Here is a 26,254-nt window from a genome sequence, read left to right as displayed (position 1 = left end):
TCTCCAATTTCTTTCTTTGGAGAGTTGAAGTTCTTGTCATACAGATCTTTTAATTCTTTGGTTAGAGTCACACCAAGTTATTTTATATTATTTGTGACTATTGGAAAGAGCGTCATTTCTTTAATTTTTTGAGAGCATGTTTATCCTTTGAGTAGAATATGGCTACTGATTAGTTGGAGTTCCACCTCACACCAGTCAGGTACTCTGGAGACAACAGACACTAGAGAAATAGGAACATTCCTCCATTGTTGGTGTAATTGCAAGCTTATACAACTACTGTGTAAATCGAACTGGCATTTTGTCATAAAATTAAGCATAGGACTATTTAAAGACACAGATTTATCACTCCTGGGCACATACCCTAAAGATAATCCAACATATAACCAGGTCACATGCTCCACTATATTTGTAAAAGCCTTATTTATAATAACCAGAATCTTGGAAGAACCTAGATGTCCTTTAACAGAGGAATGGATAGAGAAAATATGGAATATGTATACTATGGAATACTACTCAGCTATTAAAAATAATGACTTCATGAAATTCTTAGGCAAATGAATCGAACTAGAAAATATCCTGAGTGAGGTAACACTATCACAACAAACAAACAAACAAATAAACAAACATAAAAACCACACACATGGTATCCACTCACCAATAAGTAGCTATTAGCTCAAAAGCTCAGAATAGAAAAGATAAAATTAACAGACCACATGAAGCTTAAGAAGGATGAGCAAAGTTTGGATGCTTCAGTTATTCTAAGAAGCAGAGACAAAAATATTCACAGGAGAAAATATGGAGACAATGTTTGAGCAGAGACTGAAAGAAAGCCATTCAGAGACTAGGGATTCATCCCATATACAGCCACCAAACCCAAACAATCTTGCTGATGCCAAGAAGTGCATGCTGACTGGAGCCTTAGAGAGTAGACAGCCTAGTCTTGTTTCTGATTTTATTGGTACTGCTTTGAGATTCTTTCCATCTAATTTGATGGTCTCTAAGTCTTGATATAAATTTATAATATATTGATAAGTTTTATCCTGAGGGTGTATTGGATATTGTCAAAAGTTTTTTGGCATTTACTGTGATGTGATATAATGTGATGTGATGTGATGTGATGTGATGTGATGTGATGTGATGTGATGTGATGTGATGTGATATGTGTGTGTGTGTGTGTGTGTGTGTGTGTGTGTGTGTGTGTGTGTGTGTGTATGTTTTCCATTTCAGTAAATTGATGTGATGGTTTATATTTACACATTACTGAATCACTCAGCATCTCTGGGAGAAAGCCAATTTAATCATGATGGGTGGTTTTTTGGATTCATTTTGCAAGGCTAATTGAGTGTTTGTATATCTGTCTTCATGTGGGTAATTGTTCTGTAATTCTGTTTCTATACTGAGTTTTTATTTGTTTAATGTTTCAAGATAACTATGGCCTCATAAAATAAATTGGGCAAGGTTCCTTATGCTTGTATTTTATTGAATAATTTCAGGAGTACTGGTATTCATTCTTCTTTGAAATTCTGTTAGAATTTTTCACTAAAACTGGACTCTCTTTCATTGGGAATTATTTTTACACTACTCTTATTTTACTAGGATTTATATGTTTATTTGCATGTATGATCTTTATTTAACTATGATATATTGCACTCATGAAGAAAATTATTGATTTCTTTTTGGTTTTACAATTTGGTGGGATACCTGTTTTTAAATTGATACTATGAGATCTCACCATTTTTTTTCTTATAGAGACATATAGTTCTGTGAATTTTCATATTAGCACAGCTTCAGTTGTGTTGTGTAAGAATTGTGTATTGATTTTCATATGGCTGTATGAAATTATAATTTCTTTATCTCATTTTGTCCTATTATCTTTCAAAAAGAGTTGTTTAATTTCAATGAGTTTGTACGTTTTCTGTTGTTTATGTTTTCCCGTTTTTAACCACAGTGATCTGATTAGATGTAAGAGGAGTTATTTTACTTTTTTTTTGTATAAATTTCCATGAGAAGAAAATACATTCTTTTGTGATTGGAAGGTTCAGTAAATAACTGATAGTGTTATGTGGTTTATAATGTCAGTTAGTGCAAGCATTTACATTTTTAGTTTCTGTGCACTGGTTATAGCGAATTAATGAGGACTCTGCTTGCCAGTGTATGAGAGTCAATGTGGCTTAATGGTCTCGTCTTTTACAAAGGTTAGCTGGCTCAGTTCATGGTATAAATGTTAAAAATTAAAATGTCATTATGGTAGATTTTTTCATTTGATGATTATGTAGTATCCTTCTCCATGTCTACCATTAATGGTAGGTAGGTATTTTATATGCAGCAGCAGGATGGGTCTTGTTTTCATTTCCAATCTATTAATCTGTGTTTTTTTATTGGTTATTCAGTCCATTATGTTGAAAGTTATCAATAAACAATGAGTGTTATGTTCCATTATTTTATTCGGGGTGGTGGTGGTAGGGGTGGCTGTGGTGGTAATGATTGTGTGTGTGTATGTATGTGTTTCTCTTCTTTTAGTTTTGCTGAAATGAGATTATTATGTCCTGTGCTTTTATGTGTGCAATTAACACATTTGGCTTGCATTTTTATTTCTAGCACCTTCTTTAGGACTAGATTTGTAAATAGATATTATTTCAAGTAGAAATTTATCATGGATCATGTATTCTTCAGCTCTGCTGATTGAATACATTCCTGCATATAAGAATCTGTGTTTCTATCTCTGGCTTTGTAAAATCTACAGCATATATGTCCATGCCCTTCTGACACCTTAGGGTTATTGAAAAGTAAAATGTAATTCTAACATGTCTGCCTCTGTATGTTATCTGGTCTTTCTCCTTTGTAGCATTTAATATTCATTCTTCATTATATATGATCTGTGTTTTGATTTGAGTGTACTTTCTTTGCAAGTCTAATCTAGTTGGTTTCTGTAAGCTTCTTGCTCCTTAATAAGTATTGACTTTTATTAGAAAATTTTTTTCTATGATTTTGCTGAAAATATTTTCTGAACCATTGAGTTGAAATTCCCTCTCTTCCTCTGTCCTTTCCCAATCAACTCTTACCATCCTCTTTTGAAGAAATGAAGACTCCAAGGGATGTCAATGATCCTTGGTATATTACATGGCAGTTCAACAAGGCACATTCTTTTTTATTAGGTGTATTCTATATAGAAGCTAGTCTGGTTCTTCTTCCTAGCCACATGCTACCAGAAATAAGACTCAGACTTAAAATATATTTACAAATACCTTGACCACAATGTTAGGCTCTTCTCTGACTAGAATCATAACATAAAAAACCACATTTATTTTAATGTACATTTTGCCACATGGGTGGCTACCTGTGCTCAGATACCATGTGTCTGTCATATTACATCTTCCTTTGAAAGTTTTTTTTCATATCTGACTCTATCTGAGGGCTCTTTCGGTCTTCTACATGTCCTTATTTGTATTTCCTGCCTAAGACATAGGCCATCAAATTATTATTGATAGGTGAAACATCCATAAAGACGACAAATATTCTTTCTATAATTATTTCTTTTAGTCAAATAAAAGGCTATTTTTCAAATATAGAACAAATGCAAGTATATCAATTATAAAAAATGATGAAAGCTATAAGGTATGATATGCATTTACAATGTCCATTGTAAATGTATTTGGTAATTAAGAAAATTATTCTACAATCTATGGTAATTTGGAGATTTCACTGTTTTTTTTATTTAACTTATTTTTTATTCTAATTTGCATTGTCAGCCTAATATTTTATTAGACCTAGAAGCTCTTCTTAAATCTTAAACAACCTAAGCTTATAAGAAAGCTATAATTACCTAGTCTCCAATCCTACTAGAGACCCAAGAAGGAATAAATATCCCCTAAGTATGCAAGATGTTCAGAGACACAACTTTCAAAAATTATAGAAATGTTATTGATAGTTTATTGTCTTGAAAGTGCATACTAATTTGTACCCTTCTGGCCCAGAATATTTGACAGAACTTTTGAAGAAATTATGAAGGACTTGCTTACCTTGTCTTTACCAAATTTGGCAGTTAACTTCCCTGCATCATTTTTGGACAGCATTGTACCTGCAGGTAAATTTAGGGCATTTCTTTGTCCTGTTCCAGAATTGAAGCAACTGCAAATGCAGATTTTTAATACTATTCATCTGCTTTAAAATGGAATGGAGGTAGTATCATTAGCAGACCTGTCTCATAGTCTAAATGGCCTTAAATTTGTTTTAAAACAACTTTGAATGCCATATTCAATGAGTCTCTGAGGTGTTTTGAAGATCATCTATCTATCCTGAGATCATCTGAATAAGCAAACATTGCCTGTATACAGATACCTACTATCTGTTCAACTCAGAATGCACATTTCTGTGATGATTTACCTAATATCTGATATGACCCTGATTCTGACAGCCTGATTATTAACCTGTACTTTTTAACCATTCCTAGTAGTATGAAATAGCAGCTCTTAAAGGGAATAAAACCTTGCATTTTAAGTGGATTTTATAGGCACGGTGTCTATTTAAGGTTGAAACGTAATATTCAATATCATATATCAACATTAATCCTAAATTTTGTGTTAAAATGTGATCTATACCGATGAAAATCTTAAAACCGTATTACTACACGGTGATTCATATTCATGTAAACAAAAATAACCATATTTGAGAACATCAATAGCTCTATGATGAATAGTAGATTCAATAGTCTACTTTTTATTCTACTTGTCTAATTTTTATAATATTTCCATAGTCAACCTTTTGCTTTTTATCCCTCATTTCCTTACCTAAGTAATAAAGAAAGATGAAGAAAAGCAAAGTAAAAAGAATTCCTAAATCTAAGCTCCATTCTGTGTTTCCTCCCTTTGTTGGATTATAACTATTTGTAATCATCTCCTTAAATAATACTATAGCTAAAACTCATAAAAATTACCAATACCACCAACCCAAATTTAAAGGATCAAAATAACAATTTTCTGTTAATACCTACTTCCTGACATGGAGGTCCAAGAAAACTAGAAAAAAAAAATGCTTAATCTTTAGATAATGGGGTTGAAGAGGTGGCTCAGCAGTTCAGAGCATGGACTAGTCTTTCAGAAGTCCTGAGTTCAATTCCTAGAAAACCCATGGTGGTTCACAACCAACCATAATGTAATGAGATCCGAAGCTCTTTTCTTGTGTGTTGAGGAGAGCAACATAAAATTAATTAACTTTTAAAAGAAAGCTAGCTGTAATCATTTTTTATTCTGTCTCTATGTGGTGAGAAAGTTTAGGGGCTACCAAAGACTTGACAGGAACAATCGGAAAGGTTGAATCAAGTGTCTTAGCTCTTCTGAAGTTTTTGCAGAAGAAAGCCTTAAAAAAAAAAAAAAAGAAAACAGCTTCAATGTAGTTGAGGTAGAATCCGTTATCACAACATTAAGGATAGAGCTTGCCAGAGTTGCTACACATTCTGTAACAAGTAAACCATATAAAAAATTTATAGTTCTATAAAGACATTTGTATAAAATGTGCAGGGTGCATAGAACAAAAAAGGTTGATTTAATCTTCTTTGTTTGAGCAAGTGAAGGACAACTATCTTTCCTTATTGCTAGGTTGATCACATAACCAAATTGCAATATTAACCTCTATTCATACAATGTGAAAAGATGGCATGCAATAATAAATCATAATAACTCTGTAGCCAAAATAAAAAAATAAATATTGGGCATGTTAGCTAAAGTACTGGCTTGGGGTATTTTTCTCACTCAATCAGTTACAGATCTATTCCCTACTGGAAGAAACAGTAAAAAACATTACCTGTTTGTTTGGTTCCCTTGATTTTCTCCTGTCTGCAACTGAGAACTTCAGGGGGTCACTCTCTCTCAAATTTGATCCTTATAACTTTGGAAGGAATCCAAAGTCCTTTCTTCTTTTTTGTTAACATCAGCGTAGAAGCTCTCTTTCAACACAGCATGCCTTTTGTTCAGAAATTTGAAATCATTAAAAGTATACATTGATTCATTCCAGCAGCCATTTTCTATGTATGCCTGTTTCATTGTGACCACTATCAAAGAGGATACGTAATACCATCATAACCACTGAATATCTAATACTTTAATTTTGATAATTTATAAAAAATAACACAATTTAAACCAAGCATTAATATTATTTATTGAGATAGAGTTTTTTTCTGTAGCACAGACTGACTTAGATATGCTCTGTAGTTCATGCTAGCTTCAATCTTTTTTATTTTCCAACTTTGGATGTGCTAGTTTATTTTTTCCCCAAAGTTTTTTTTTCCCCAAAGTTTTGATAGTGTGCATTAAGATCTTACTAGTTACAATGAGTATAAAGTACATATAAAGCAGGATGTAACCCGGAATTAATCAAAGCTTTCTTGGTGTGTAAGGATTGAGTATATTGTTTTTATTTCTTTTTTTTTTTCTTTTTCTTTTCTTGAACTTAACACAGTCTGTGAGATGTTTCTGGGGTGTTCAGAGCTTTCAGGAGTTTGTAACCCATTATCAGTGACTGCATATTATGTCTGTTCTTTTGCAACTGGGCTATCATACTCAGGATGATATTCTCTAAATGCATCCATTTTATTAAGAATTTTGTTAAATCATTGTTTCTGATAGCTGAGTAGTACTCCATTATGTAAATGTACCACAATTTTGTATCCATTCATCTACTGAAGGATATCTGGTTTCTCCCCAACTTCTGGCTATTATAAATAGACCTGCTATGAACATTGTGGTGCATGTGTCTTTGTTGTATGTTGTAGTGTCTCTGGGATATATGCCCAGAAGTGGAAAAACTGAGTCTTCAGGTAGTACTTTGTCCAATTTTATGAGGAATCTCAAGACTGATTTCCAGAGTGGTTGTACATGTTTACAACCTCACCAATAGTGGAAAAATGTTCCTCTTTCTCCATATCCTTGATAGCATCTGCTGTCATCTGAGTTTTGGATCTTGCCAATCTGACTGGTGTGAGGTGGAATCTCAGGGTTGTTTAAATTTGCATTTCCCTGATGGCTAAGGATGTTGAGCACTTTTTAGATGCTTCTCAGCCATTGGAAATTCCTCAATTGAGAAATTTTGATTAGCTCTGTATCCCATTTTTAATACAGTTCTTTGATTCCCTGGAGTCTAGCTTTTTGGCTTCGTTGTATACCTTGGATATTAGGCCGCTATCTTATGTGGGGTTGGTAAAGAACTTTTCCCATTCTGTTGGCTGTCATTTTGTTTTCTTGACAGTGCCCTTAGCATTACAGAAACTTTGCAATCTCATTAAGTCCCATTTATTAATCTTTGACCTTAGAGCATGAGCCATTGTTGTTCTGTTCAGGAAAATTTCTCCTGTACCTAAGTGTTCTAAGGTTTTCCCTAATATCTCTTATAATAGTTTCAGTGTACCTGGTTTAATTTGGAGATCTTTGATCCACATGCACTTGAGCTTTGCACAAGGAGATAAGAAAGTGTCTATATTAATTATTCTGCATGCTGAGTGCCAATTGGACCAACACCATTTGTTGAATATGCTGTTTTTTTCCACTGAATGTTTACAGCTCCGTTGTCAAAATCAGGTGACCATATACATGAGGGCTGATTTCTGGATCTTCTATTCTATTCGATTGAAACACTTGCCTATTTCTGTACCAATACCATGCAGTTTTCAGCAAAATTGCCTTGTAATATAGCGTGAGGTCAGGAATAGTGATTCCTGCAGTTGTTTTCTTGTTGTTGAGGATAGATTTTGCTATTCTAGGTCTTTTGTTATTCTAGATGAAATTGCATGTTGCTCTTTCCAACTCTATGAAGAATTGGGTTGGCATTTTAATTGGGATTGCATTGAATCTGTAGATTGCTTTTGGTAAGATAGCCAATTTTAAATTGCTGATCCTTCCAATCCATGAGCAAGGGCGATCTTTCTATTTTCTGAGATCTTCCTCGATTTCCTTCTTTAGAGGTTTGCAGTCCTTGTCATACAGATCCTTCGCTTGCTTAGTTAGAGTCACACCAAGGTATTTAATAGTTTTTGTGACTATTGAGAAGGGTATCTTTTCCCTTATTTCTTTTTTCACATATTTGTACTTTGAGTATAGGAAGGCATCTGATTTGTTTGAGTTAATTTTATATCCAGCCACTTTGCTGAACTTGTTTATCAGCTGTAGGATTTCTCTGGTGGAATTTGTGGGGTCACTTAAATAAAGTATCATATCATCTGCAAATAGTGATGCTTTAACTTCTTCTTTTCCAAATTGTATCCCTTTTATGTCCTTTTGCTGTCTAATTGTTCTGGAGAGGACTTCCAGTAGTATGTTGAATACATAGGGGAAAGTGTGGGCAGCCTTGTCAAGTCCCTGATTTTAGCGGGATTGCTTCAAGTTTTTCACCATTAAGTTTGATGTTTGCTGTATATTACTTTTATTATGTTTAGGCATGAGCCTTGGATTTCTGTTCTTTCCAAAACTTTTAACATGAAGAGGTGTTGAATTTTGTCAAATGCTTTCTCAGCATCTAGTGAGATGACCATGTGGTTTTTTTTCTTTGACTTGTTTATATGGAGGATTACATTGATGGAATTTCTGATTGTAAACCATCCCTGCATCCGAGGGACGAAGCTTTCTTGATCTTGGTTAGTGATCGTTTTGATGTGTTCTTGGATTCCGTTTGCAAGGATTTTGTTGAATATTTTTACATCAATGTTCATAAGTGATATTGGTCTGAAGTACTCTTGTAGGGTCTTCATGTGTTTTAGAAACAAGGGTTTTTGTAGTCTCAAAAAATGAGTTAGTTAGAGTTACATCTAATTTTATTTTGTGGAATATTTTGGAGAGTATTTGTATTTGTCGTCAATAATTGTTTGATAAAATTCTGCACTGAACACATCTGGACCTGGGCTCTTTTTTGTTGGGAGGCTTTTGATGACTGCTTCTATTTCTTTAGGTGTTATGAGAGTATTTAGATGGTTTACCTGGTCTTTGTTTAACTTTAGTGTCTGGTATCTGTCTAGGAATTTATCCATTTCCTCCAGATTTTCCAGCTTTGTTGAGTATAGGGTTTTATATCAGAATCTGATGATTTCTTGCCTTTTCTCTGAGTCAGTAATATGTCTTCACTTTCATTTCTGATTTTAGTAATTTGAATACTCTCTCTTTGCCCTCTAGTTAGTCTGGCTACAATTTTATCAATCTTGTTAATTTTCTCAAAGAACCAGCTCCTGGTTTTGATGATTTTTGAATGGTTCTTTTTGTTTCTATTTGATCTATTTCTGCCCTTAGTTTGATTATTTCTTGCTGTCTATGTTTCTTGGTTGTATCTGCTTCCTTCTATTCTAGAGCTTTCAACTGTGCTGCCAGGTTGTTAGTGTATGCTCTCTCCAGTTTCTTTTTGGAAGCACTCAGTGCTATGAGTTTTCCTCTCAGTCCTGCTTCCATTGCATCCCATAGGATTGGGTATGTCGTGTTTTCATTTTCATTGAATTCTAAGAGATTCTTAATTTCTTTATTTCTTCTTTGACCCTGCTATTGTTTAGTAGAGCATTGTTTAGTTTCCATGTGTATATGGGCTTTTTGTTGTCTTTATTGTTATTAAGAACCAGCCTTAGACCATGGTAATCTGAAAGGATGCATGGGATTATTTCAAAATCTTATATTGATTGAGGATCCTTTTGTGACCAATTATGTAGTCAATTTTCGAGAAGGTGCCATGAGGTCCTGAGAAGAAGGTTTATTCTTTGGTTTTAGGAATATATGTTCTGCATATATCTATTAATTCCAGTTGTTTTAAAACCTCTGCTAGTTTTACAATGTCCTTGTTCAGTTTCTGTTTCTGTGATCTGTCCATTGCTGAGAGTGGGGTATTAAAGTCTCCCACTATTATTGTCTGGGGTGAAATATACTTTTTTGAGCTTCAGCAGGGTTTCTTTAATGAATATGTGTTCTTTTGTATTTGGAGCATATATTTTAAGATTTGAGAGTTCATCCTGATAGATTTCCCCTGTAATGAGTACAAAGTGTCCTTCCCTATCGTTTTTGATAACTTTTGATTGAAAATTTACTTTATTCATCCTTAGATTGGCCACTCCAACTTGCTTCTTGGGGCCATTAGTTTAGAAGTTTTTTTTTCTTTTTTTTTTTTTTAAACGACTTTATATTGCAAAACAAAGATAAATGTAAAGATTTTAAACATGTTTTGCTTAAAATTATACATTTTTGTCAGTACTGTTTTTTCAGACATTAAAATAAATTTTACATAAAACCATGTGAATATGTTTTTTAGTCAGTACTTGATTTTTTTCAAGGGCTTGACAGTATGCATTGAAACGTACTAGTTGCAATGAGCATAAAGTACATGCAAAACAAAACGCAACATGGAAATAGTCAAAGTCTTCTTGTTTTGTGAATATATGTATATTTTTTGTTTTCTTTATTTCTTGGACTTCATACAGTCTGTGAGTTGTTTCTGGGGGAGTGCAAGCCTCTGGGGTTAGCATCCCACTATCAGTGACTGCATATTATGTCTGTTCTTTTGTGACTGGGTTATCTCACTCAGGATGATCTTCTCTAGATGCAGCCATTTTCTTAAGAATTTGGTTAAGTCATTGTTTCTGGTGGCTGAGTAGTATTCCATTGTGTATATGTACCACAATTTTTGTATCCATTCGTCTTCTGAAGGACATCTGGGTTCCTTCCAGCTTCTGGCTATTATAAAGAGAGCCGCTATGAACATTGTGGTGCATATATCTTTGTTGTGTATTAAAGTGTCTCTGGGGTATATGCCCAGAAGTGGAATAGCTGGGTCTTCAGGTAGTACTATATCCAATTTTCTGAGGTATCGCCAGACAGATTTCCAGAGTGGTTGTATTAGCTTGCAACCCCACCAACAGTGGAGAAGTGTTCCTATTTCTCCGCAGCCTCGCCAGCATCTGCTGTCATCTGAGTTTTGGACTTTGGCCAATCTGACTGGTGTGAGGTGGAATCTTAGGGTTGTTTTGATTTGCATTTCCCTGATGGCTAAGGATGTCAAGCACTTCCTCAGATGTTTTTTGGCCATTCGGTGTTCCTCAACTGAAAATGATTTGTTTAGCTCTGTACCCCATTTTTTAATAGGGTTATTTGATTCTCTGGTGTCTAGCTTTTTGAGTTCCTTGTACACCTTGGATATTAGGCCTCTATCTGATGTGGTGTTGGTAAAGATCTTTTCCCATTCTGTTGGTTGCCATTTTGTTTTCTTGACGATTTCCTTAGGCTTACAGAAACTTTGCAATCTTATTAAGTCCCATTTGTTAATCTTTGACCTTAGAGCTTGAGCCATTGGTGTTTTGTTCTGGAAATTTTCTCCTGTGCCTATGTGTTCTAAGGTTTTCCCTACTTTCTCATCTAATAGTTCCAGTGTATCTGGTTTAATGTGGAGATCTTTAATCCACTTACACTTGAGCTTTGTACAAGGAGATAAGAACGGGTCTATTTTCATCCTTTTGCATGTTGAGTGCCAGTTGGACCAGCACCATTTGTTGAATAGGCTGTCCTTTTTCCATTGAAAGTTTACTGCTCCTTTGTCAAAAATCAGGTGACCATATACATGAGGGCTCATTTCTGGATCTTCTATTCTATTCCATTGATCCACTTGCCTATTTGTGTACCAGTACCATGCAGTTTTCAGCACAATTGCCTTGTAATATAGCTTGAGGTCAGGGATAGTGATTCCCGCAGATGTTTTTTTGTTGTTGAGGATGGATTTCACTATTCTAGGTCTTTTGTTATTCCATATGAAACTGCACATTGATCTTTCCAATTCCATGAAGAACTGGGTTGGAATTTTGATGGGGATTGCATTGAATCTGTAGATTGCTTTTGGTAGGATGGCCATTTTTATGATGTTGATCTTTCCAATCCATGAGCATGGGAGATCTTTCCATTTTCTGAGATCCTCCTCAATTTCGTTCTTTAGAGGTTTGAAGTTCTTGTCATACAGGTCCTTCACTTCCTTAGTTAGAGTCACACCAAGGTATTTCATAGTTTTTGTAACTATTGTGAAAGGTACCTTTTCCCTAATTTCTTTCTCCACATGTTTGTCCTTTGAGTATAGGAAGGCTACTGATTTGTTTGAGTTAATTTTGTATCCGGCCACTTTGCTGAACTTGTTTATCAGCTGTAGGAGTTCTCTGGTGGAATTTTTGGGGTCACTCAAGTACACTATCATGTCATCGGCAAAGAGTGATGTTTTTATCTCTTCCTTTCCGATTTGTATCCCCTTGATCTCCTTTTGCTGTCTAATTGCTCCAGCCAGGACTTCCAGTACTATGTTGAATAGGTAGGGAGAGAGTGGGCAGCCTTGTCGAGTCCCTGATTTTAGGGGGATTGTTTGAAGTTTCTCGCCATTAAGTTTGATGTTGGCTGTTGGTTTGCTGTATATTGCTTTTATTATGTTTAAATATGGGCCTTGGATTCCTGTTCTTTCCAGGACTTTTAACATGAAGGGGTGTTGGATTTTGTCGATTGCTTTCTCAGCGTCTAGTGAGATGACCATGTGATTTTGGTCTTCAAGTTTGTTTATATGGTGGATTACATTGATGGATTTCCTTATGTTAAACCATCCCTGCATCCCAGGGATGAAGCCTACTTGGTCATGATGAATGATGGTTTTGATGTATTCTTGGATTCGGTTTGCAAGGATTTTGTTGAGTATTTTTGCATAAATGTTCATAAGTAAGATTGGTCTGAAGTACTCTTTCCTTTTAAGGTCTTTGTGTGGCTTAGGTACGAGGGTTATTGTAGCCTCAAAAAATGAGTTGGGTAATATTCCATCTGATTCTATCTTTTGGAATAGTTTGGCGAATATTGGTGTTATATCCCCAATAAATGTCTGATAAAATTCTGCACTGAACCCGTCTGGACCTGAGCTTTTTTTGGTTAGGAGGCTTTTGATGACTTCTTCTTTTTCTTTAGGTGTTATAGGGTTATTTAGATTGTTTACTTGGTCCTGGTTAAACTTTTGGACCTTGTATCTGTCTAGGAATTCGTCCATTTCCTCCAGATTTTCCAATTTTGTGGAGTAGAAGTTTTTGTAGTAGGATCTGATGATTTCTTGAATTTCTTTAGTATCAGTTGTTATGTCACCACTTTCCTTTCTGATTTTGTTAATTTGGATATTCTCTCTTTGCCCTTTAGTTAGTCTGGCTAGGGGTTTATCAATCTTGTTGATTTTCTCAAAGAACCAACTCTTTGTTTTGTTGATTTTTTCAATGGTTTTTTTTTTTTTTTTTTTTTTTTTTTTTTTTTTTTTTTTTTTTTTTTGTTTCTATTTGGTCTATTTCTGCCCTAATTTTGATTATTTCTTGCTGTCTACTCTTTTTGGGTATATCTGCTTCCTTTTGTTCTAGGGCTTTTAGCTGTGCTGTCAGGTTGCTGATGTGAGCTCTCTCCAGTTTCTTCTTGGAAGCACTTAGGGCAATGAGTTTTCCTCTCAATACTGCTTTCATTGCATCCCATAGGTTTGGGTATGTTGTGTTATCATTTTCGTTGAATTCTAGAAAGTCCTTAATTTCTTTCTTTATTTCTTCTTTGACCCTGCTATCCTTTAACAGAGCGTTGTTTAGTTTCCATGTGTATGTGGGCATTTTGTTGTCTTTGTTGTTGTTAAAGATCAGCCGTATACCATGGTGATCTGAGAGGATGCATGGGAGTATTTCAATCTTCTTATATCGATGAAGGCTCGTTCTGTGTCCAATTATGTGGTCAATTTTCGAGAAGGTGCCATGGGGTGGTGAGAATATGGTGTATTCTTTTACTTTAGGATAGTATGTTCTGTACATATCTATTAATTCTAGTTGCTTCAAAGTCACTACTAGTTTTGCAGTGTCCTTGTTCAGTTTCTGTTTCCCTGATCTGTCCATTGGTGAGAGTGGGGTGTTAAAGTCTCCCACTATTATTGTGTGGGGTGAAATGTATTTTTTGAGCTTTAATAGAGTTTCTTTTATGAATGTGGGTGATTTTTTATTTGGAGCATATATGTTAAGGATTGAGAGTTCCTCCTGACAGATTTCCCCGGTAATGAGTAAAAAGTGTCCTTCTTTATCTTTTTTGATAACTTTTGGTTGGAAGTTTACTTTATTCGATATTAGAATAGCCACTCCAGCTTTCTTCTTGGAGCTGTTTGCTTGGAAGTTTTTTTCCCACCGTTTTACTCTGAGATAGTGTCTGTCTCTTTCTCTGAGATGAGTTTCCTGTATGCAGCAAAAGGCTGGATTTTGTTTATATATCCAATCTGATAGTCTATGTCTCTTTATTGGGGAGTTGAGACCATTTATGTTAATAGATATCAAGGAATAATTGTTTCTGTTTCCTGCCATTTTTGCTTTTTTGGGTTGAGTTGTGTCTGTGTTTTTTTCTTCTTTTAGTTTTCTTGTTTAGGAGTTTTCTTGTTTTTACTAGGCTGTATTTTCCCTCCTTGTATTGGGTTTTCCACCTATAATTCGTTGTAGTGCTGGGTTTGTGGTCAGATATTGTGTGAATTTTGATTTGTCTTGAAATATCTTTGTCTCTCCATCGATGGTGATTGATAGTTTTGCTGGGTATAGCAGCTTGGGCTGGAACTTGTGCTCTCTTAAGAAGTGCATGATGTCTGTCCAGGCTCCTCTAGCTTTCATAGTCTCTGTTGAGAAATCGGGTGTGAGTCTGATTGGTCTGCCTTTATATGTTACCTGACCTTTTTCCCTTACTGCTTTTAGTATTTTTTCTTTACTTTGGGCACTTGATGTTTTTACTATTATGTGTCGGGAGGTATTTCTTTTCTGGTCCAACCTATTTGGAGTTCTGAAGGCTTCTTTTACACTCGTGGTCATCTCATTCTTGAGTGTAGGGAAGTTTTCTTCTATGATTTTGTTGAAGATATTTACTGTGCCTCTTAGTTGATACTCTTCTCCCTCTTCTATTCCTATTACTCTTAGGTTCGGTCTTCTCATTGTGTCTTGTATTTCCTGGGCATTTTGGGTTAGGAGCTTTTTGTTTTTTGCATCTTCTCTGGCTGTTTTGTCTATGTTTGCAATGTTGTCTTCTGCCCCCGAGATTCTCTCCTCGATCTCTTGTAATCTGTTGGAAATGCTTGCTTCTGTGACTCCTGATTTCTTTTTTTGGTGTTCTGACTCTAGGGTTATCTATTTTAGCGCTTTCTTTATTGTGTCAATTTCTGTTTTAATTTCCCTCTTCCATTCCTTTATTTCTTTGGTTCTGTTTAGGTCTCGTTCTTTGAGTTCTTTGAGTGTTTTTCTTGTTTCTTCTTTAAAAGCTTCTGAATCTTTTTGCTTTTCCTCCCTTTCTTGTTTAAGTAACTCTATCAGCGTCTTGAGGCATAATTTCCGGTCTGTGTCTTCTTTCTCTGGAGTGTTTGGAAATCCGATGTTTGCTACTATCGGAGAGCTGGGTTCTGGTGTTGCTAGATTGTTTTGGTTTCCTTGGGATATACTCTTTCTCTTTCCTCTTGCCATTTTGTTGTCAGTGATATGTTCTTGCCTTTCCCTTGTATCTGGTCTGTGTCCCTGGTACACATTCTGTGTTCACTCCGCAGACATCTCTCTACTCCCCGGCAGCCCAGGTTCCGGGTGGCAGCTGGGCCAGGCTCCGCTCTGCGTACTGAAGTTGCCTCTGGGTGGGAACAGACGTTCCTAAGATCTTTTCCTGGTCACAGATGCTCAGCCTCTCGGAGCCACCTTTCCGGCTGGCAGGTGGGCCAGGCTCTGCTCTGTGTCCTGAAGTCGTCTCAGGGTGGGAACAGAAATTCCTAAGATCTGTTCCCGGTCACGGAGTCGGGGAAGACAGGTCAGGTCAGGGCAGAAGGTGCCCTTTCAGTGTGCACTCCGCAGAGATCCCTCTGCTCCCCCGCAGTCTAGGTCTCCCACTCACCAGTTGCTCAGCCTGTTCGAGCCGCCTTTCTGGCTGGCTGTTGGGCCAGGCTCTGCTCTGTGTCCTGAAGTCGTCTCCGGGTGGGAACAGAAGTTCCTAAGATCTGTTCCCGGTCACTGGATCGGGGAGGACAGGGCAGGTCAGGGCAGGGGGTGCCCTTTCTGTGTGCACTCTGCAGAGATCCCTCTGCTCTCCCGCAGCCTAGGTCTCCCACTCACCAGTTGCTCAGCCTGTACCAGCCGCCTTTCCGGCTGGCAGTTGGGCCAGGCTCCGCTCTGCGTCCTGAAGTCATCTCCGGGTGGGAACAGAAGTTCCTAAGATCTGTTCCAGGTCACAGTTGCTCAGCCTGTACGACCCAACTTTCTGGCTGGTGGTTGGGCCAGGCTCCGCTCTGCGTCCTGAAGTCGTCTTCGGGTGGGAACAGAAGTTCCTATGATCTGTTCCCGGTCACAGTTGCTCAGCCTGTACCAGCCGCCTTTCCGGCTGGCAGTTGGGCCTAGAAGTTTTTGTTTTTTTTTTTTCCAACCTTTTGCTCTGAGATATTGTCTGTCTTTGTATTTGACATGAGTTTCCTATATGCAGCAAAATTCTGTTTTTTTTGTTTTTTTTTTTTTTTTTAATGTAACCAGTATTATAGCCTATATCTTTTTACTGGGGAGTTGAGTCTATTTATGCTAACATCTATCAAGAAATAGTGGTTGCTGTTTCTCGCTATTTTTGCTTTTGTAGTTTGAATTGTTCCTGTGTGTCTTTCTTCTTTTGGTTTTGTTGCTTAGGAGTTTCCTTGTTTATACTACAATGTCTTTCCCGTCATTGTATTGGGTTTTCACATATAATTCGTTGTAATGCTGGTTTTGTTGTCAAATATTATGTAAATTTAATTTTGTCTTTGAATATCTTAGTCTTTCCATCTACGGTGATTGCTAGTTTTGCTGAGTATAGCAGCTTGGGCTGGTACTTGTGCTCTCTTAAGGTGCATGATGTTTGTCCAGGCTCTTCTCCCTTTCATAGTCTCTGTTGTGAAGTCGGGTGTGATTCTGATTGGTCTGCCTTTATATGTTACCTGACCTTTTCCCCTTACTGCATTTTAATATTCTTTCTTTGCTTTGGGCACTTGGTGTTTTAACTATTATGTGTCTGGAGGAATTTCTTTTCTGGTCCAACCTATTTGGGGTTCTGAAGGCTTCTTTTATGCTTGTGGTCATCTCATTCTTAAGGATAGGGAAATTTTCTTCTACAATTTTGTTGAAGATATTTACTGTGCCTCTTAGATAATATTCGTTGCCTTCTTCTATTCCTATTATCCTTAGGTTTGGTCTTACCATTTTGTCCTGGATCTCCTGCACATTTTGGGTAAGGAGATGTTTGGTTTTTGCATCTTCTCTGACTGTCTTGTCTATGTTTTCAATGTTGTCTTCAATCCCCAGATTCTCTCTTTCATCCCTTGTAGTCTGTTGGAAATGCTTACATCTGTGACTCCTGGCTTTTTTTTTTTTTTTAGGTTTTCTACCTCTAGAATTTTCTCTTTTAGTGTTTTCTTTATTGTGTCCATTTTGGTTTTTAAATTATCCATTCCTTCATCTCTTTGGTTCTGTATTCCTCTAGTTCTTTGAGTTCTTTGAGTGTTTTTTTTTTTTTTTTTTTTTTTTTTTTTTTTTTTTTTTGTTTCTTCTTTAAAAGCCTCTAAATCTTTATGCTTTTCCTCTCATTCTTGGTTAATGATCTCTATCATCATCTTGAGGTAGGGTTTTGGGTCTGAGTCTTTTTTTTATGGAGTGTTTGGCATTCCACTGTTTGCTGTGATGAGAGAGCTGGGTTCTAGTATTGCCATGTTGTCTTGGTTTCCCTGGGGTACAATTCTTTCGCTTTCTTCTTGCCATCTTGTGGTCAGTGATTGGTTCTCACCTTTTCCTTGTACCTGGCCTGTGTCTCTGGATCTCTGCTATTCCTGGTGGTGGATGGTCTGAGCACCTGTTTTGCACCCAAAAGCTACCAGCTGGGAACAGAGGACCCAATGCAGGGTTCCTGGTTCCCTGGATCAAGCATGGCAGGGCTGACTTTCTGCATGCTCAGCAGAGATCTCTCTGCCCCTGGTTACCCGGAATGCCTTCTTACCAGGCCTCACTAGCCTCAATCTTATAAGGAACCTACCTTTTGTTTCCCAGGTTTATGACCAAAAGAATGAGGATTTTTTTTATTTAGTATTTACATACCGTTGAAACCACTGATCAATATATATATTTTTTTCTTTCTCTTCTTTGAAGATTACAATCTGTGTGGATTTGTCTTAACATTTTTCCTTTAATATAATATTGTATGTATACAACTTTATTTAAATTTCCTTCAATCTAATATATAAGCATATTTCCAGGCAACATTGTGTTTGTTTAGATATTTTGATTTGGGTTAAGTGCAATATACTAGCCTGAGATGTTATCAGTTCTCCTGTGAAAGCACACATTTAAAGAGGCTGGTTGCTTATTAGGAGTAGTAAGTGCCCAATCCATGCCATTTTTAACTGGAACTTATCTGTCAGATACTCTGGTGGCATATAACATTTAGACCTTAGTTGGCAACTCTAACTCTGATATTTATATGGACTAGCATAATCTGTTTTTCCTAGCTTCATATAATTATTGTCAACAAAATAAGCATTTCCTTCATCATATCCAATTATAAAAGCCTATACTCAACAAAACTAGAAAATATAAAAAATGGACAATTTTCTAGAAAGATACAAGCTACCAAAGGTAAATTGGAATCATATAAACTTTTAAACAGCCCCATAAGTCCTAAAGAAATAGAAGCTGCCAACAAAACAGTCTAACCAAAAAAAAAAAAAAAAAAAAAAAAAAAAAATGCCCAGGACCTGATGGGCTTTGTACAGAACTCTATCAGACCTTCATATAAGACTTACCTGGGATATGCTCCAAACTATTCCACAAAATAGAAACAGATGAAATACTGCCCAATTCATTCTTATAAGCCACAATTATGGTCATTCCCAAACTACACAAAGATCCAACAAAGAAAGAGAACTTAAGACCAATTTCCCCCAAGAATACTGATGCAAAATAACTCAATAAAATTCTTGCAAAGGAAATCCAAAAACACATTCAAAAGATCATTCACCATGATCAAGTAGGCTCTATGCAAGGGACACAAGGATGATACAATATTCCAAAATCCTTCAATGTCATCCACTATAAAAATAAACTCAAAGGAAAAAAAATAACATGATTATTTATCTAGATGCTGAGAAAGAATTTGACAAAATTCAAAACCCTTTCAGGTTAAAATTCTTGAGAAGGTCAGGTAATCAAGGCTCATACTTAAATATAGTAGTAGCAATATACAGCAAACCAGTAGTCAATATTAAACAGTGAGAAACTTGAATCAATCCCACTAAAATTAGGGACTGGACAAGGCAGTCCACTCTCTCTCCCTTCCTATTCAACATAGTACTGAAAGTCTTGTCCAGAACAATTAGACAAAAAAAAAAAAAAAAAAAAAATAGGCCAAATGAATACAAATTGGAAAAGAAGTCAAATTATCACTATTTTCAGATGATATGATAGCATACATAAGCGACCCCAAAAATTCAACCAGAAAAATTTTACAGCTGATAAACACCTTCACCAAAGTGGCTGGTTATAAAATTAACTCAAACAAATCTGTAGTCTTCCTCTACTCAAAGGGCAAATAGAAAGAGAAAGAAATGAGAGAATTGACATCCTTCACAATAGTCACAAAGAATATAAAATACATTAGAATAACACTAACCAAGCAAGTAAAGGATTTGTATGACAAGAATATCAAGTCTCTGAAGAAGAAAATTGAAAAAAAAATCTCAGAAGATAGAAAGATCTCCCATGCTCATGGGTTGGAAATATCAACATTGTGCCATAACTAAGGCAATCTACAAATTGAATGCAGTCCCCATCAAAATTCCAACTCAATTCTTCATAGAGTTAGAAAAAGCAATTTGGAAACTCATTTGGAATAATAAAAACCTAAGACAGCAAAAATCATTCTCAACAATGAAAAAAAAAAAAACTTATGAAGGATCACCATTCATGACCTCAAGCTGTATTACAGATCAATTAGGAATAAAACTGCATGGCATTGGTACAGAAACAACGAGGCAGACCAATGGAATAAAATTGAAGATTCAGAAATGAACCCACACACCAATTGTTACTTGATTTTGACAAAGCAGCTAAAAACATTCAATGGAAAAAGGACAGGCTCTTAAACAAATGGTCCTGGTTCAATTGGCAGTCAGCATGCTGGAGAGTTCAAATAAACCTCTTTCTATCTTTTCGTACAAAGCTCAAGAACAAGTGGATCAAAGAACTTCACATAAAACCAGGCACATTGAAACTAACAGAACAGAAGGTGTGGAAGAGCTTAGAACAATAGGCACAGGGGAACATTTCCTGAACAAAAAACAAATAGGCTTATGTTCTAAGATCATGAATCAACAAATTGGACCACATAAAATTGCAAAGCTTCTGTAAGGCCAGGGACAAGATCAAAAGGACAAAATGGCAACCAACAGATTGGGAAAGGATCTTTACCAATCCTACCTCTGATATAGGGCTAGTATTCAATATATAAAAAGAACTCAAGAACTTAGACTCTACAGAATCAAATAATCCTATTCAACAATGGTACAGAGCTACACAGAGACTTCTCAACTGAGGAGTATCAAATGGCTAAGAAGCACCTAAATAAATGTTCAACATCCCTAGTCATCAGGGAAATGCAAATCCAAACAACCCTGAGATTTCACCTCACTCCAGTCAGAATGGCTGAGTTCTAAAACTCAGGTGACAGTATATGCTGACGAGAATGTGGAGAATGAGGAACACTCCTAAACTGTTGGTGGGATTATAAACTAGTAGAATACCTTAGCAAATCAGTTTGGAAGTTCCTCTGAAAATTGGACATAGTACTACCTGAGGAAGCAGTTATACCACTCCTGGGCATTTACCCAAAGGATATCCCAACATATAACAAGGACACATGCTTTACCATGTTCAAAGCATGTTTATTCATAATTGCCAGAAGCTGGGAAAAACCAAGATGTCCGTTAACAGAGGAATGGATACAAAAATTTTGGCGCATATACACAATGAGTACTATTCTCAGCTACTAAAATTAACAAGTTCATGAAATCCCTAGGCAAATGGATGGAACTTGAAGCTCGAGCATTCTGAGTGATGTAATCCGGTCACAAAAAAGCACCCATGGTATGTACTCACTTATATGCCAATACTAAGTCCCCTAAAAGCTCCGAAAACCCAAGAAACCATCCATAGAACTTATGAAGCTCAAAAAGTAGGAAGGCCAGAATGTGGATGCCTTAATCTTTCTTAGAAAGTAGAACAAAATGCAGGAGGAAATACAAGGCCAAATAGAGGAGCAGGGATTGAAGAAAAGATCTACAGAGACTGCCTTACCTGGAGAACCACACCATATGCAGCCACCAAACCCAAGTACTATTGCTGATGCCAAGAAGTGTTTACTGGCAGCAACCAGAAATGATGACTCCTCAGAGTCTCTCCTAGAGTAATACAGATACAAATGACGATGCTTGCAGCTGAACATCAGACTGAACATGGGGACCCCAATGAAAGAGCTAGAGAAAGGACTAAAAGACTTGAAAAGTTTGCAAAGAACAACATCATATTCCAGCCACAGCACTGCAGAGGAGAGGGTGACTGGGAGAAAAAAATCAACTTCGTGGAAGCAAGTTGACATGGAGGAGGGAGGGGAGTTGGGAGGGAGGACATAACATTTGAAATATAAATACAGAGAACAAAATTTAAAAAAAGAAATGTAAATTGTTATTAAGAATATTCCTAATTTTTATTAAGCATATACCTACAGAGCATCTTTCAATAAAAATGTCATTTTTAAAAATTTTTTGACTGTCATTTGTAAGCAGTTGTATCTATCAGCAGAGGCTCTTACCCTGACTTTATTGTGTAGACCCAGCTGGTCTAGATTTGACAAAGATCTGCCTGTCTCTTTGTTTTGTGTCTGCTCTATTTTAGTTAAGATGCCATTCTGCACCTGGCCATGTCCCCATCTCATTGTTTACTGAGGGCCATTTGGACCTTCTATAGGAGGATTTTGGCTGCAGCAGCCAACTTAGGCTTGCATTTTAACTTGCAATGAGCACAGAGCATTAATTTCAACACAAAGGTATTGGGCTGGTCTGTTCTGTCAAACTTAGAAAAACTTAAACCATAACTGGTCTCTGAGACATCTCCAGGTGGTTTTTTTCCATCCACTGCTGTATCAGCTTCATTTAGCCCATGTGTAATTGGAAGCCTAGTTTCTCCCCCATGGCCACCTTTCAGCTCTGCCCCTAGAAGTTCAAACTTCTATTGTGTGCTTTTAAATTTAGTAGGAGCTTCTTTAAAAGCCACCTCCTAGGGGGCGGCGGGGACAAAAAAAAAAAAAAAAAAAAAAAAAGCCATGTCCCTTATGATCTCTCTGCAGGTTCCTGCTCCTTGGCTAGAAAACACCTTCTCAGGCAGTACTCTTCTGTTTCTCTTGCAAGCTTTGCTTCTTTGTTTTGTTGTTGTTGGCTTTGTTGTTTTGCGTTCTGTTTTCTTCCTTTTTAAACATCCAATGACTATTGTCCCCCTATTGCCTTACATTCCCTGCCTTTCACCAGATGAGTTAAGTCTATTATAATCTTGGATTCTAAATGCATGGAGTTGGACACCATTTATAAACAAGTTATTCTTAATAGAAATATATAGAAATACAGTGAATTAGTAAGGTGGCTGTATTTATTTCTTTACAATAAGCTATTCCTCAATAACCACACAGAAAAAAAAATCAAACTGTACCTCAATATCCAAGCAGTTAAATGATCTACCTTTACCTTCTATGATAATCTGGCTACCTGCTAGCACTATCTCTGATACTTGCATGTCATTATTGATCTGGATCTTCAGGTTTCAGGTGTGTTTCTGCAACAACTCTTTGGACCTCTTGTAATGGCTCTTATTCCTCCATCCTCCAGCTAATCTGAAACATGACCTCTCACTCTCTCCATCCTTTGGGTAGAAGATATCCTGCCCTGTTCGTTATTCTTCCAAGCCACTGGGTTATCGAGATTTAATGTTGTCCTACTCACAAGATGTCTACTACAACTATAGGCAATGAGGGGCACTGAATCTGCATACTTTCTTGATGTTAGAATAACAGGACCCCCTTTGCAATAATTATCCCCTAGAGCTTCTTGTCTCAAAGATACTTAAGATCTATTTCTTTTACATTTTTGGTGTAATATGTAGTTTACCTGGATTACTCACACACACACACAGTTAAAAAAAAAAAAAAGAGTCCAAAATGAAAATTTGTGATTTAAGCTTTTGGAGAGAGGAAAAGAAATTGTAAAGTGAAATAATTATGTTAAAATCCCAAATATTTCAAAAAGAATAAAAAGCAAAAATTGTTTTTATTATAAGATAAATGGTCATAAACACAATATCTATTTATATACAATTAGTACCTTGGTGTAATTACTGTTCAGTTTATCTGTTCTATATTAATACTGGCCAATGTTCCACAGAGAAACTTTCTAAGAGCAATGATAGAATACAATACTCATATTTGGACAGAACTTGAAATATTCTTCAGAAAGTCAATAGACATGAATGTAGTCTACATTTTATCTAAACAACAATTAAGCAGACTTTAATATATATTTATATAGGAGAGAGTTCTGTTGCTCTCATCTTGTAAAACTGGGAGTGGAGCACTTCAGTGTGGACCTACAGAATAAGGAATCATTCAAAGCTGTTACACTAAGTAATTTTTCTTACTATGTCCCATTTTCAGAATCATGTATGAATTAATTCTTAGAAAACATCTACCACTCTTTCTATGTTGAATATAAAGCACACAATGATTATATGTTCTCAGTGTGACTATTCTAAATCCCTGAAAGTGACAGAAGGGAAACCCTTTCCTTTAAACACTTAATACTTTGATATTTTAGAGAACATATAGAGTATGAGAATTGCATAAAAGCAAAGGTGCTAAATTAATTTATTCACAATATATGTTAACTGTTTTCTTTATCATCAAGCAGGATATTATCATTCAGTAATATTCTCAAATAGGAATTATCTATTCTCACTTGAATTTCCAATACCATTATATATATATATATATATATATATATATACATATATATATATGTATATATATATATATATATATACATAGATAGATAGATAGATAGACATATACATACACACACACACACACATGCATGTTTGTGTATTTGTGCATGTGTGTGTAGGCATGGCAGATTTTTAACAAATATGCAACACATTTTGTTGAAAATTCCTTCATCTCTCTTAAACTCATTCTTGTTCTCCATATTTAATTCATCAAAGTACAAAAATGATAGAGTACACAGCAGTCTAGCTTTGTCATTGATCAATTGTGCAGCATCAGTAGATTACTGATATCTTTCTCTTGATTCTCTAAATCAAATAGCGATATTGATGGTGTGTTTCTCCTCAGTCTTTTTAAAGTTTCATTTATTAATGTTAGTAATATTAACCTGTCATTATTATTGGAAAAATTATGCCATAAGGGTTAACTGTCATTATTCATACCTCTTCTGAATGAAATTAATTTATAAAGAGGAAAGCTTTGACAGAACATCTGTCGTACCGTTAGTGTGTATGATCTTGGAAACTCAGTAAAAATTCAAAGAACATAAAGCAACCTGAACAGAGTACAAAAGACAGCATTAGGACATTTGTATTGAGGATCCTTTCATGTTTTCAAATGCAGGGAGACAGTAGTAAGGAACACTGGACTTAGATTTGAGCCATTAGTATGACGTCTTCCAAAGCCACACGACTGTATAACTGTCTACATCCTTCCTCCCACATCTGGATGATAATCATTATGTTAAATTGGCAATTTGAGTAACATATTGTGGATGTTTAATAAAAATGACTTCCACAGACTCATGTACTTGAATACTTGTTGCCTACTTGGTTGGATGGTTTGGAAAGAAATAGAGTCTGTGACCATGATAGGGAGGCATGTCCTTTAAAGACAGACTTTGAGGCTTCAAAAGCCTATGTTATTCCCAGTTAATAATCTCTAGCTCATAGTTTTGGATCAACTTGTAAATTCCCAACTACTACTCCAAGCATCATGCCTTTCTGTGTGCTGTAATGCTAAAGGCCCTGATCATCCTTGAATCTTATAATGCGATACTGTAATAAATGCTTTCTTTAAAAGTTGCCTTTGTCGTGGTGTCTCATCATAGCAATAGAAATATATCATTTGCACTCTTCACAATATTAAACCAAGTTTGTATGTTTAATTTGAGTTTGCATCATTGTTCATTATTAGCTTTACCTAAGCTATGTATACATTCAGTTTCTCTGGGGTTTTAATAGAAATATATTACATAGACTCATATATGTGAATGCTTGGCCCATAGTGAGTGGCACTATTAGGAGGTGTGACCTTATTGGAATAGATGTAGCCTTTTGGAGGGATGTGTACCAATGCAGGGGCTCAGGTGCTCCAGCTAGGCCTTGTGTGGGATTTCCTATTTCTATATGTAGAATATGATTTATGACTCTCATCTTTTTCCTCATCAGTATTTTGTCTGCCTGCATGCCTTTATGTTTTCTGCCATAAGGATAATGTGCCACTTCATGGTGTTTTTTCACAGCAATAGGAATTCTGAGACAGAAATTGGTACCAGAAACTGGAAGAGTGAAGAGATAGAACAGACCACGTTCTACCTAGAAAATATATAAACTTTGGGGCTTTGGGTCAGGAAAGTTATTGGAATTGCTTTACGAGATACTTAATGACCCATATTTTTAGGAGCGTGAAAGAGGGAGGTCTGAGAGTGATCTGCACTGTTATAACCTGGAACTTCAGGGACAAAAAAAATAAAAAAATAAAAAAAAATAAAAAAAACTAATGTTATTATTTGGCCTAGAGCCTATTTTGTGAAATTTTGGTGATGATTATTCCTACTTTTGGCCATGTCTGAAAAGTCTAGCTGAGGTTAATTGAATTGGTAGGACAGAGAATATCTAAAAACAGCTCATTATTGAGTCTGTCTTGTGGTATTCACTGGTCACTCTTATGCAGATTTATATTGAAAAGGAACAAGCAGAGAAAGAAAAAACAAAACAAAATAATGTACAATATGAGGTGAAATAGACCAGGAATGAAGTTAAACCCAAGGATGTAAAGTTTGTTGTTGATTTTTTAAGGATGATATTTAACATAATAAGTGAATATTGACTTCAGAGCAAGATCCTGCCTAACTAAGCTTTCAAATTCCGAAG

This window comes from Micromys minutus (assembly GCF_963924665.1).
Source record: "Micromys minutus genome assembly, chromosome: 4".
NCBI classification, from domain to species: domain Eukaryota; kingdom Metazoa; phylum Chordata; class Mammalia; order Rodentia; family Muridae; genus Micromys; species Micromys minutus.
Note: the sequence above shows the minus strand (reverse complement) of the source record.